The sequence below is a fragment of the Schistocerca americana genome, chromosome 6 (genome assembly GCF_021461395.2).
Source record: "Schistocerca americana isolate TAMUIC-IGC-003095 chromosome 6, iqSchAmer2.1, whole genome shotgun sequence".
NCBI classification, from domain to species: Eukaryota; Metazoa; Arthropoda; class Insecta; order Orthoptera; family Acrididae; genus Schistocerca; species Schistocerca americana.
This window is the reverse complement of record NC_060124.1, coordinates 246,630,083-246,642,954: the sequence shown is the minus strand read 5'-3', so window position 1 is coordinate 246,642,954 and position 12,872 is coordinate 246,630,083.

Below are 12,872 nucleotides of genomic sequence, written 5' to 3'. Positions count from 1 at the left end.
TAGTGCAGACTGCTACATACTTGGCTAACATGGTGGGTGTTAGCTCTCCAAGATGACCGTTTTGAAATCAGGCACGTAAAGGGAAGTGAGAACGTAGTGGCCGACACGCTATCACTTTTACCCCAAGAACTGCCTGAATTCGCCGAAATGGTCGAGAAATCGACAGAGTTTAAGATTTTGCTACTTAAGGACGCAAGCCGATGGTAGACGTACTTGAAAATGAGTAAATAGATGCAATCGCTCCAGGGGACAGACAAACTATGGGAATAACTGATCGCCATGTTGAAAGCAAACTCCGCAAATGAGTTGATTAAGCATTACCGGATGAAATATTGTTTCATCGGAGTCAAATTCGTCCGCAGAGGTGGTGCGTGTGTATTCCAGCCGTAGCACTAAACCATGTGATACGGTATATGCACTTTTGTTGGGGCCGCTTTGGAGTACGAAAGTGCTCAGACAAGATATCAACATACTGCTATTATCCCGACTTATCAAAGCATGTCCGTAAACTCATACGAACTTGTCTGGTTCGTCAAAAGGCTAAACCAACTAATTTCAGCACTAGAAATGAGTTGCATTCCATAATACCAATCCAAGCTTTACAGCTCGCATCCACCGACGTCGCAGGACAGTTACCAACTGCTAGGGGTGGCGTAAAGCACCTGGTGGCAGTGTACGAATTTATTTTAAAAATACCTGAAACTGTATCACACTAGGAACTCCACCCCACTTACAAAAGTGCGTAAGCTAGTAAATGATTACATTCCGTAAGTGAGGAGGCCGGCGACAATATTGTCGGAATAACGCCACCTACTTTAAAACCAATACCTGGAAACAATTCCTCAGAGAACACGTTATTAAGCACATTTTAGTGTCCTATTGCAATCCGAGTGCGAATCCCGTCCAGAAAACCTTCGTGACTTCAACAGATTTGAAAGGACGTATACTGCAAGCAAACACGCGAAGTGGGTAGAGAATGTATCTACTTTCGAACACGTGTATAATAACCTACCGCAGGTGGACGAGTGGGTTCAACCCTTACCCACGATTCATAGGCACGAAGACAAAGAGGTAAAGAAACAACGGGCGTGGGTAAAATTAAAGAGGCAAGCTGACTTACGAAAGAGGAAATACAATAAGCAGCTGAACGCTATACATCAGTATAAGGAGGGAGAGCTGATAATGTTGCGGACACACCGGATGGCATCCAGCATAAAAAGAATAATTAAAAAATGGCAAATGCTATACTCCGGACCACATTTGGTTGTGAGGATTCCACGTGACGGGTGGTACCTTTTAGCACACCCGGAGACACGAAGGATAGAGGGTTATATCCGGAGCTGCGCGAACCGTGGCAACACGTCCAAGACCGCACGGCTACCCCGCACGGTCCACATGAGGATGTTAAACCGTACAGACAACAGGAAGAAGAGTGAAGCTTGATCAAGGATCAAGAGTAAAACCTGTACATATATAAATAATTTAGTGTTAGGAATAGGTTAGGTTTAGTGTTAGATATCATGTGTAATATAAAGTTTGTTTGTATTGTTGTGTGATTCATGTATGACTGTAGAAGCGAGCAATAAATATACTTATGGATTCACTATGACACAGCAAAGCTGCTTAAATAACGTATAAAAACACGCAGAATTTGTTTTGCGGTTGTGGTCTTCAGTCGTGAGACTGGTTTGATGCAGCTCTCCATGCTACTCTATACTGTGCAAGCTGCTTCATCTCCCAGTACGTACTGCAGCCTACATCCTTCTGAATCTGCTTAGTGTATTCATCTCTTGGTCTCCCTATACGATTTTTACCCTCCACGCTGCCCTCCAATAATAAATTGGTAATCCCTTGATGCCTCAGAACATGTCCTACCAACCGATCCCTTCTTCTACGCAAGTTGAGCCACAAACTGCTCTTCTCCCCAATTCTACTCAATACCTCCTCATTAGTTATGTGATCTACCCACCTAATCTTCAGCATTCTTCTGTACACCACATTTCGAAAGCTTCTATTCTCTTCTTGTCCGAACTATTTATCGTCTGTATTTCACTTCCATACATGGCTATACTCCATACAAATACTCTCAGAAAAGACTACCTGACACTTAAATCTATACTCGATGTTAACAAATTTCTCTTCTTCAGAAACGCTTTCCTTGCCATTGCCAGTCTACCTTTTATATCCTCTCTACTTCGACCATCATTAGTTATTCGGCTCCCCAAATAGCAAAACTCCTTTACTACTTTAAGTGTTTCATTTCCTAATCAAATTCCCTCAGCATCACCCGAGTTAACTCGACTGCATTCCAGTATCCTCGTTTTGCTTTTGTTGATGTTCATCTTATATCCTCCTTTCAAGACACTGCCCATTTCGTTCAACTGCTCTTCCAAGCCTTTTGCTGTCTCTGACAGAACTACACTGTCATCGGCGAACCTTAAAGTTTTTGTTTCTTCTCCTTGGATTGTAATGCCTACACCGAATTGTTCTTTTGTTTCCTTAACTGCTTGCTCAATATAGAAATTGAATAACATCGGGGAGAGGCAACAATCCTGTCTCACTCCCTTCCCAACTACTGCTTCACTTTCATGTCCCTCGACTCTTATAACTGCCAGCTGGTTTCTGTACAAATTGTAAATAGCCTTTCGCTCCCTGTATTTTACCCCTGTCACCTTCAGAATTTGAAATAGGGTATTCCAGTCAACATTGTCAAAAGCTTTCTCTAAGTCTACAAATGCCAGAAACGTAGGTTTGTCTTTTCTTAATCTAGCTTCTAAGATAAGCCGTAGGGTCAGTATTGCCTCACGTGTTCCAATATTTCTACGGAATGCCAACTGATCTTCCCCGAGGTCGGCTTCCACCAGTTTTTCCATTCGTCTGTAAAGAATTCGCGTTAGTATTTTGCAGCTGTGACTTATTAAACTGATAGTTCGGTAATTTTCACATCCGTCAACACCTGATTTCTTTGGGATTGGAATTATTATATTCTTCTGGATGTCTGATGGTATTTCGCCTGTCTCATACATTTTGCTCACCAGATGGTAGAGTTTTGTCAGGACTGGCTCTCCCAAGGCTGTCAATAGTTCTAATGGAATGTTGTCTACTCCCGGGGCCTTGTTTCGACTTAGGTCTTTCAGTGCTCTGTCAAACTCTTCACGCAGTATCATATCTCCCATTTCATCTTCATCTACATCCTCTTACATTTCCATAATATTGCCCTCAAGTACCTCGCCCTAGTATAGACCCTCTATAAACTCCTTCCACCTTTCAGCTTTCCCTTCTTTGCTTAGAACTGGGTTTCCATCTGAGCTCTTGATATTCATACAAGTGGCTCTCTTTTCTGCAAAAGGTCTCTTTAATTTTCCTGAAGGCAGTATCTAATTTACCCCTAGTGAGATAAGCCTCTACATCCCTACATTTGTCCTCTAGCCATGCCTCTGCTTAGCCGTAAGGCTTTCCACGTAGCCGTGATACGTTTCTTTATTTATCTGATTTGCCTCTTCAATTGCACTTTAATCTTGTTGATTTTTAAGAATTCTTGTTGTTAAACATTCTGGCCTTCTGCCTTTAAAAGTCTATGGTAATATATTCTAAAATTTTGAAATTTAATTGTGGCCCTCAGCCATTTGTATTGCACTTGCATATGTTTGCTGTTTTTTAAAAATTATTTTGTTGCTATCTTAATTGGATTTTTATCTTGTTTATTTCTTGTTTGGAGGCCTTCAACCGTGAAAGAGGTGCATTCAATAAAGGTCCGTCTATGTGACGCTTTAGTTTTAAAGGTTATTAAATTATAATGAATGACAATTAGAAGGAGAAACTGACCTCAACCTTTGGCCCTTTCCACAATCCTATTACGTCTTCTGCCCAGCGGTTGTGTCAGTTAATAAGTACGAATAATAATAAAAATGTATTGCCGAGAATATGCGGCAGCGAGTCTGTATATAAAAGTGTAAATTCTTTGAAGCGAAGGACATTATTTAACGCTTCACAGCACGATGTAATTCACAGATAATAATAGTGCCTCTCTCTCTCTCTTGTACTCTGGTCTGAGTAGCGCCCACATGTGCCATTGCCTACGTAAGTGTAAATTATTGTAATAACTTTATGCTAATTACATGATATCTAATCTAGAATTATTATTACTTAAGTATATAATCTATCCGTCCTCCTATTAAGCATTGAGATTTCAGAAAGCTAAGCCGAGTTAAGGACTGCGAGATATTCTGCGTTGATAGCTGCCATTAAGCACACCTCCTCACAAAAGAATTGTTTTATAGCTTCTTCCACAAGATACGGCTGCGAGTACGACATATACGTACTCTGCTAATAAATTTCAATTATAGGAATAACAATTCTTTTCAAAATATTAAGAAATTCAACCAAGATCTCTTCCCGGCCGACGTTTTCTTAATAGCTTCTGAAGAATTTAAGAGAATGAACACTAAGCAAAGAAATTATTAACAGTTGCTAACAATATTCACAACGAGACTCCACGATAATTAATTCCTCTTGCTTATCATCTGTGGTAAATCCCATAGAGTAGAAATATCTCTGGAGTGAGCATTCAGAAGTGCAGAACTGATTTTGTGTTGTCAACATACGTTGCCACAATGGTCACGTGATCTCGGGACGCCGTAGATCTGTCCGTCATTTGCCCTATAAATTTTGAATGTTGTCATATCGCTAGTAAAGACAGATTCCCTTCGTAAGTGCTGTGGATTTAATATAGACGTTTGCAGGCACCATAGCAGTTTACGTCTGATATTTGAAATAAATTGGGTTCTTAGCTTTCAAGAGCAAAATGAACGAGCATGACGTCACAGAAGCTTCACGTCAGCATGTCACATCTCGTCAAGTCGCTTAACACAATACTGAACGGCGAAATTGGGTTTTGAGTCACCACCCCTAATATGCATAAAATGTTAGAGTATAGTATCGGAACTGAGGAGCTAACAACGATAAAATTTGTCAGTGGCTGAAGCAAACTTTATAACCTATGTTGTTGATCAATTATGTTTGGTAAATTACTGAGAAGTGAGACAACGTTTCAAAACATCGAAAATTATTTGCTAGGGAAAATATGTACATTCTTACACATCAAAGAAAGCTTCAAAGGAACTAATGAAGCCTGTTAAACTTATCCATTATGTTTTTTCTTACGTAATTAATAACGTCATATACAACTGTATTTTATTCCTTCATTAAAGCTGACTTTTTTGCTTAAAATGTCATATGGTGGAATTTGCTTCGTCTACTTATGTTCTTACACATATACATTGTGGGTGTCAGCGCCGTTGTGTTATCGTAAAACCTAAATAACTTTTCGCCTTCAGATATACGACCTCGGTTGTGTAAGAAAGTGGAAAAAATATCCCAGTCGTCATGGAACATCTCCAATTTGTCACTAAAACAAAGCGCTATTATAAAATAAAGATTACGATGATACAACAGTACAAAATCGACTGTTATAAGGAGAATGAGAGCGCGGTGAAAATAGGTTAACTTAAGATGTTAACAGACTGGTACCGTTAAAATTTTCTTCCCGAGAAACCGTGACGTACCGTGAAATGACGTGACGTTCCGTTGACGAGCTGTGCGAATGCCTCCATTCGAAAGGTGTTGTAGAATGTTTTGGTGTTATGTGACGAGACGTGACGTTACCTGATGGCGGACGCGAATTGGCGCTAAGCAATCGCCGTTGTCCCTAGATCACGTGACAATTCCAGTTTAATATTGACAACATGCGCAGGACGCAATACTCACTCCAGAGATATTTCTACTCTATGGTAAATCCCTGAAATAAGAACTCCGTTTGTAATATTCTTACGTACGTAGTTACGCGGCTTGCATTTAGACGCTTCACGCTGAATCATAAATAATAAAATAAAACCAATTAATAAAATCGGAGAAGCGGATCCGTCCACTATACTGGAATTCGACTGTTTCGTTCTATGGCATATCGCCTTTTAGTGGTGTTTTGCCGGGACGGACGACTAGTGTTGGGTAAAATGGTTCTGAGACTTTCCGTTCCTATGTTTCAGTCATCTGTTTATTTGAAGATGTGGCTTCTAGTGCCACGAAACCTACAGCGAACCAATAATAAAAAACTTAAGTACAGCTGCCAAGATGACTACTCATAACCGTGATTGCCCTACCTACAAGGTTGTCTACTGAAGCGTCAACGTTATTTCAATCGAGGCACGTCAGGTACTTGCTTTTAGTCACCTTTGGGTGTCTCTCCTGTGCAGTGTTGCACTCGCCAAGTTCCAGTGGCGTGCGTCCATTACCAGTCGCCGCCCGCTCGTGTTCACGGCAGCACTGGGCTGCGGGCCTGTTTTTCTCGGCTAATTGCCACCACTGCGGCGCCGTGCAGGGCTGGGTCCGCTTCGTTAGCGGCGGCATCGTCGCTCCCGCTCGCCTGCCTTCACCCCGCCTCTCGGGATTGGCTGCCGCCCGCGCAGTTGGCAGCCCCTGCTGTACTTGTTAACTGCGTGTCTCTGCGGCGGCGGGCTTAAGCACTCCCTGCTGCACTCCGCAGCCCCCACGGGAAACCCGGGGAATACAGTACGGGGAGTGCGGCTACATGGCGTAATCCTGACAGTGTCTAGCAAACATGGTCCGTATCAACAAGGTTAAGCCGTCCTCAAGCAGAAACTTGCTTGGAACCCTGCAGTGCTTCACTAGGGGTGGTCCTACTAGATATAGTGGTAACGAGTGAAGACGTGCAGCGATAACACAATGCATTCTCGCTGGGGGGGGGGGGGGGGACTGTGGTTCAAATCTCGTTCCTGCTTCTCAGATTTAGGTTCACCAGGACTTCCACAAATCAATTATGGTAAATGATCGGATGGCTCCTTTGAAAAGGATATGACCGATTTGGTTCCCCATGTTGGCCCAGTCTGTCTCCAACAAGCTCTCTGTCGACGGGACGTTATATCCTAGTGTTCCTCCTTCTGGCGAAGATACCCTTACTTTCATACTGTCTTTGCAGTGATTTATTCAATCACTTAATGGTGGCCTACAATTTATCATAGAATCCAAACTACGGTTCAGCTTTGCATTCAAGCTATTCTCTTACTCTTCTTTCCAATCCGGCGGGATTAGAAAGAAGAGTAAGAGACAACATTCTAGGACAGCCTGTGCATTGAGCCACAGATCTTCGAGTTTCGAGTGTAAACTGCACAACAACAACATGATCGTAAACATATTGGTGGATGCATCACAGTGAGTATAAAACGGTTTCACGCTGACGCGCAAGGACAGCTTTTATAAGAAATAATGTCTTCCACCTAGCAAAATAAGGCAAAGCACATTCATCTGCTACTGTGACATTCTGTCTCAGTTCATTGACCACGATCAATGTACAATGGCATGTGCTACATACCGAAAAAAAAAACAGTGAAGAAGACGAGTGCGATGTTCTTCCACCTGTACGTATTTGTAATGGTCAGTCGTTTCCAGGATGAGATTTTCACTCAGCATCGGAGTGTGCACTGGTATGAAACTTCCTGGCAGATTAAAAGTGTGTGCCGTACCGAGACTCGATCTCGGAACCTTTGCCTTCCGCGGGCAAGTGCTCTACCATCTGAGCTACCCAAGCACGACTCACGTCCCGTACCCACAACTTTACTTCTTCCAGTACCTCGTCTCCTACCTTCCAAACTTTACTGAAGCTCTCCATGGCTTAGCCACAGCCTGGGGTATGTTTCCAGAATGAGAAGTTCGAGTTCGAGTCTCAGCCCAGCACACAGTTTTAATCTGCGAGGAAGTTTCACATCAGCGCAGACACCGCTGCAGAGTGACAATTCTCATTCTGGAAACTTCCCCCAGGCTGTGGCTAAGCCATGTCTCCGCAATATCCGTTCTTTCAGGAGTGCTAGTTCTACAACGTTCGCAGGAGAGCTTTTGTGAAGTTTGGAAGATAGGAGACGAGGTACTGGCAGAAGTAATGTTGTGGGGACGGGGCGTGAGTCGTGCTTGGGTAGCTCAGGTGGTAGAGCACTTGCCCGCGTAAGGCAAAGGTCACGAGTTCTAGACTCGGTCTGGCACACAGTTTTAATCTGCCACGAAGTTTCATGGCCAGTCGTTGTTGACCGGAAACTGGTCAACGAGTATGACTCCATTCATGTTCCCATGCAGGCCAGCATCAGGTCACTTTCACATTCGAATACCCCGCATCTGTATGTTGAATGATTTGATCAGTTAATGATGACACCGTGTCACACGGGTACATGGGATTTTTGTGTTCTTCATAGTGATCACGCCCTTTGTGCAACCAACCGTAACATAAACTCTGGTCACAGGCCATGGTGGTAGCGACCGACCGCCGCCTCGTCCTCTGCCAATGGTGTCACAGGGTTCAGTATGGAGTTGCGTAACGTCAGCACACGACTCTGCTGGTCGTTATCAGTTTCCGTTGTTATTCATCTGTAAGGCAGCCCCTGAACTGGCATCACGAGGCTGAGTCCATCATGTTCCAGTCCACCCACCAAGTCAATACCAAGAATTGAACGTCGGTGCTCTGCATGACAGTTGGATATGCCGACCACTCGACTACAAAGGCAGACGTACGAGGGTCTAACGCGCACAAGTGGAGATATTTTTGTGGATATGTACACAAATCAGCGTGTGCCATTGGTTCTCGACTTTCTATTTTTCGCCTGTTTGTATGGTGTATAACGTGTTTTACTTCAATGACCACCATATGGGCTCTCAAATATTTAGATTTTTGTTTCCCTGTATGACATTCACTGTAACTCTTTAGTATTTGACCGTGTATTTAATAGAGCAGTGTCACAGGTCTAAGCTTTTTAGGATGTGTAGGAGTTTTATTGCAATTTTACAGTTGTTTTATTTACTTCATTCTTTACGGACACTGCTTTTGTAAGTTTTACCCACGTCGCATTTGCTGCCTGACCGTTAATATTACCGTCATTTACCAAAATACTGTTTATCTACTATGTACGTACAATAAATACCACCGTACTGCACGTTATCTGGATGACCCATATTACCCGTTCGATAATATTAATTTTCATTATATTTTAATTGTTATCTAATTTTATCCTTCCTATTAAGCGTAGGTTGATGAGTTTCATATTAGCCGTGTCCGTACTTTAAGACACTAGCGCCTTCCTTTTGTGATTTCGTTGTATTAGTGCGGTTGTGCGCGGCCATCTTCCGTTTAGTGATTCTAGTGCCGCTGCCCGTTTGACCGCGAAGCTGTTTGGCGTCCGGGCCATCAACGCGTTGCTCTATATTGTGCTCTAACTGCTGCCGTAACAGTTGAAAAGGCATTTGTGATTCTTCGTTGGTTTCGTTTATTAGTTTGTCAGACCTCGTTTCCGTTGTAGCTGTGCGTTGATTTCCGATATCTTCTGTCTAGGTTCCCACAGTTCTTTTTAGATATTGTGGCGACCAGGTTTTCGTCCAGAAGTTTTTATGGGTATGTGGTTGACGTAGATCTTTGGCAACGGCGCGGTGTACTTTATTTGACAGTTTTAAGTGGGTGTCGTGTGCGGTTTTAATTAAATTTTTGTGGCAGCCGAGAACCATGCTTTTTAATATTGATAGTTATTTAATTTACCTCCGTTTTCATTCTACGTAATATGATGGTGCCTAACCACAGCGAAACGCATTATTTTAAAAAAAAAATAACTTTGCAACCATGACTGTTTAGTTGTTAGTTCAAATGGTTCAAATGGCTCTGAGCACTATGGGACTTCACTTCTGAGGTCGTCAGTCCCCTATAACTTAGAACTACTTAAACCTAACTAACCTAAGGGCATCACACACATCCATGCCCCAATCAGGATTCGAACCTGCGACCGTAGCGGTCGCGCGGTTCGAGACTGTAGCGCCTACAACCGCTCGGCCACCACGGCCGGCTTGTTGTTAGTATAATTTATTACTTTGTCACATTCAAACCAATCAAAATTAACAACGTGCTAATGGAAAATGTTGAAGAGTTTCACGTCCTTGTCAGAAGAGATATCATTTCTCTTGACTATCTTAGTATAAGAAATTGGTAATTAAATTGCAGGCACTATGGTTTAAAAAATGCAGAGTGAAACATATCTAAATGTTTACGTTTAATAACGTTAGACTTTTATCTGTTATCTATAGTTTATGGTTCAAAAGACATTGTAGAGTTGCTTCTGGATTTTTTGTGAAGTGTTACCATTAATACAAGGGCGCTATACATAATATTGACTGCTGTATAGACCGCAAATTCGTATTTCATTGGGGTACAGGTGATTTGAGATGCCAGTTTTTATATATTTGACAATCTCCTATGATCCTTCGGGTTTACTGTAAAATTATTACTATCAGAAGCTGGTACTGCGGAAGAAAGAATTCAGACTTTGACAGGTGACACGCCACTGTCTCACTTTAATAACATTGTCAGTCAGATTAACGTTCGTATTTTAGGTAATGATCTCGATGTTACCCAGTACTACTTTTTGTATGTGTAGTTTAGAACTTGTTTTCGTGGGGAAACTGTGAGCAGAATGTTCTTATAACTGCATGTGTGATCTCTAGAGAACTTGTACCCGAGAGGCCATAGTGGAGGTGATGGAGAACAGGGAGAGAGATGGATTAGGGACCACAAACGCTGAGTGCAGCGACCAGGCTGTGCAGGGAAGCAGCGGTCGGTGGATTGTGCCTGCAGAGTGACTTCCGACCAATGCACTCTCGTCCTTCTGTTTACTGCCACACAGAGTGCGCAGATTCACAAAACATTTTAGGCCAGGCGGCAGTCCGCTGTAAAGGCGGCCAGTTAGTTGAAAGTGGGTGGAGGAAAACATTTAAGACAGACTGCTGTAAACTGATATTTTATGCAAACGGTGGGAAGGTCATAAAACTCCCTGCATTCTCTCGCTAGAAGCTGGGACAGAGTGGCTGGTGTACATCTTCAGCAGAGGCTAGACTACCACCCTTTATATATATGACACTGTAACCCCCTGATGCCAGGAAATTGCCAGGTTCTTTATGCGAGTGGAAAAAACGTATATATTTTGCAAACATCTGTCTGGGAAGCTTAACACCCCTCTTTCAGAAATTGGAAGTGGAAGGCCCAGAAAGAAAATGGCTCTAAGCACTATGGGACTTAACTTCTGAGGTCATCAGTCCCCTAGAACTCAGAACTACTTAAACCTAACTAACCTATGAACATCACACACATCCATGCCCGAGGCAGGATTCGAACCTGCGATCGTAGCGGTCGCGCTGCTCCAGACTGTAGCGCCTAGAATCGCTCTGCCACCCTGGCCGGCGGGCCCAGAAAGATTAGATATCTACATTAATGAGGGATTTTGGTGCGATCTATGTAGATGTTTTTTTGCCAAAAAATGCCATGCTTACCGTAAGAATGACGCCTTCCTGTGTAAAATCTGTTTTTTTAATTTTTTTTTTTTTTTTTTTTTTTTTTTTTTTTTAGACAGGACAGATTTAGAGTCGCTGATTGGCTCCTCTCAGGATACGCAAAGTAGAGACTTGCTCCTCAGCTTGAGGAACCGGTGAGTGTCTGGACTGGCTACCAGGCCAACGGAACAGTCAAGAAGGAGATTCAATGAGTAGGTGACAGTCTGATTGGTTTATGCAATTTGGGGGCAGTTTCACTTTTGCCAGTTCGGCTCCCACACCAAGGCTTGGTGGAAAGTGGTTGTGATTCTTTGTTTCCTTCGTCTTCTGTTTCTCCCCTGATGGAGAACGTCAGGTCATTCTCAAGTGGCCAAGACTTGTAGTTTGCATCTTCTGGTGGACTAACAGCCAGTGGCAGTTCCCAACTGTACCAACAGTGGAACTGTATATCATCTTGGACATATCGCATGTAACGAGGGTGAACTTACTCGTCCTGAGTCGGCCATCTGGCTTTTGAGAATCCAGCATGCACCGTCGTGCCTGTGAGCCAAATTGGTTTGGCCAGACCAGCGAGTGGATGCACCTCACACTGAAATCTGCCGTGATTTCGATAGGGTAGGTTTTCGCGTTCTGGTAATCGGAACATCAGATTGCGTAGGCAGCAAATTTTCGTGGGCGCATCAGAACATTTCAGAACACTAGACCTGCCGCAGCACACCGCTCCTCGCCCAAAGCGCGTTTTGCGCTGCCGCTTCAATCAAGGCGGAAGGGTGAATCATAGTAGTATACTTGGCCGTAGCTGATTCTGTTTTAAAAGAATCGGGCCTCGCATTGTATCCATGTAAACAAGGTCAGACAGCGTTGTAAGAGGAATTAATTCAGAGGAGAATTTTTTACAACTTTTGTATGGATTGCCAATCAAACACCATCCTTTTTCTGATTTGTGTTTGTCATTTTGGTCAACTAGTAATAATTACAAAGGATTAATAAAAAACTTGTCGTTAATTTGAAAACTTAAATACGCCATTGTTCTCATTCATACTCCATCAACTGTTTTTATTTCATTTGCTGGCTCAGGGGTACACAAGCAACTTCAGGTTCATTCTTATTAAATCTATTAATTTTATTATTCATTTGTGTTCCGAAAGTGACGACAGGAGCAGGCAAGAAGAGCTCGACGAGTAAATTCATCAATTCATATTAAAAAAACTAAGGGTACAGCTCATCATTTGAGCGTTACTGACAAGGTAATGCTTTTCTTTATGCAAAAGTAATAATCCGGGGACCTAGAAACGACAGAGAGGCTTCGTAGCCCTCAGTGGTTCACAAACCCCACAACAGGCCACAGCAGTCAACCCACGCTACCGCCGCCCCATACCGATCCCAGGTTTGTTGTGCGGTTCGGCCCCCAGTGGACCCCCCGAGAACGTGTCACACCAGACGAGTGTAACCCCAAATGATTGCGTGGTAGAGTAATTATGGTGTACGCGTACGTGGAAACGATG